Source organism: Beta vulgaris, chromosome 8, assembly GCF_026745355.1.
Source record: "Beta vulgaris subsp. vulgaris cultivar EL10 chromosome 8, EL10.2, whole genome shotgun sequence".
NCBI classification, from domain to species: domain Eukaryota; kingdom Viridiplantae; phylum Streptophyta; class Magnoliopsida; order Caryophyllales; family Amaranthaceae; genus Beta; species Beta vulgaris.
In genome coordinates this window covers 14,981,651-14,983,637 of record NC_079209.1, presented here as the reverse complement: position 1 = coordinate 14,983,637, position 1,987 = coordinate 14,981,651, and the positions used below count along the sequence as shown (strand labels likewise).

General features: G+C 33.2%; 1 long non-coding RNA gene across 1 annotated transcript; it reads right to left on the bottom strand.

Annotated features, from left to right (window-relative positions):
* Positions 1 to 797: 797 nt before the first annotated feature.
* Positions 798 to 1,786, bottom strand: LOC125494118 (uncharacterized). Its single transcript, XR_007270527.2, has 2 exons — positions 1,654 to 1,786; positions 798 to 997 (listed from the first exon to the last, which is right to left on the bottom strand). It is a non-coding gene; the product is annotated as an uncharacterized LOC125494118 (long non-coding RNA).
* Between the last annotated feature and the right edge of the window lie 201 nt (positions 1,787 to 1,987).

Below are 1,987 nucleotides of genomic sequence, written 5' to 3'. Positions count from 1 at the left end.
AGTCATAAACTATATTGTAAATAAAATCATTTATCATAATAAATATCATTAAAGTAGTATGAATATACTTGTTTTATAAAATAACTTTCTCCATAATAATTTCGAAAAATTTTAGGACGTAATTATGCTAATAAACATAATTAGTAATTAATAAAACGAGTTTAAGGTTCGGGGTATTACATCCTCACCCCCTTAGAAAAAGTTTCGTCCTCGAAACTTGCAATAAGTTAGTCAATTAAACAACAAGTTAAATTCATTTAACAAGACCAAGATCTCAAGCCTTCATGGCTTCGTTAGACATTCAGCCTCCATTCCGCCATCATCTTTTGTGTCTCTACTTCAACTCGACTCGCGAAATCGAGGAGCAAAGAAAACAAAAGGGGCAAACTTAGTGGCAATGAATTCTAACTAAAACATTTTGTGAGATCTCGTTTGAAAGCCTTTTGATAACTCAAATCGTATAAGTTAAAATCAATCAAACACTATTAAAAATCACCTAACATTACGTGCTTCATAACAATCATATAATCATATAACTTAAGACCAACTAGGTCCATGATTAACCACTTAAACTCTAAAATGGCATCCACAATCCTATTCCTCATATCTCAAGCTCTATTTATCATTTCTTAGTCATCGAAATTAACCTCAACTTCCTCAACATCTAAATTCCCAAAGGATCATACCTAGGCGATGCAAAGTCTAATACTCCGCACTTCCGGCTAGGTTTCGCTCTGATACCACTCTGTAACGCCCCGACAAATTTACATAACCTTAATCGTCAGCGAATGCATAACTTAAGCCTGTGGGTTATGGCCCACTAAGAAATAACAGCCTAAAATGGCCTCTTAAACAAACAAATGAACATCATTAAGCAATAGATACTACCCATAATTACAGAGTATTCTAGATAATCCCAAATATATACAAAGTCGCTTCAACTCAGCCTTCCTGGAGCATCCTTGACATAACTGATCCTGAGCTATCTTTATAATACCTGACTTGATTTCATAAAATAGAGAAAAGAGAAAACACAGAAAATAACCTAAAATGAGTTGAAAACTCAGTAACTTCACTCCAGCCCGTAAAAACAGTTTTTAGTTCGTAAACATTTTCATACACAGACATATATCACATCATATTGGTAATTGTTCGGAAATACTATCAGAAAACATCATTGTTGAATAGTCTGTTGACAAGGAAACATTTGCGTGACCATAGTTCATTGGCAAGTACAGGCTTTGGACATAGCATTAACTTTATCATATGACCCTTTTGGTCCGTGTTCATTCGTATATCGTAACATAATTCCTCCACCTGTAACTTGCCCATTTGCCAGTTCAGTTCATAATGCCAAGCCAGCAGAACCATCCACTTTTACAAACTTGCATATGTTCATATTTCCGAATAACACCCATAAATGATGATAACCAGGTTTCATAAATCATAACATCATTGCTCATAGTATACATATCCATCATTGAATCATATCATATTTCATCATGCCACATCGTCATTGTAAAACATAATCAGATCACATAATCATATCACATAATCATCATCACATATTCGTATTCATGTGCAAGAGCATATATAAAACATCACATATAACATATACGGGCATACACATATTTGCTGGACATGAAAGGTTACCTCGAACGTTATTCCCTTTCTTACTCCTTAAGTATCGCCATAACTAGCTTCCAAGAATCGTCATACATGTATCCCCCTCAAAATTATAACAGCATGACCCATAATCAGAAATCATCCACTAAACAACCAAATTATTCTTCAATTTCATAACTCCATAATGTCCTAATAACCTATGATTTAATTATTCAGACGAAACTAAGTAAGAGATTAATAGGTCGATTCAATTAAATCTCTTTGATTTGTAATACTTAAAACATTTTGTTTTAGAAATGCCATCAATCATTGCTTAATGAAAATTATTTAACATAAATCATTTATAACCATTTTCTATACT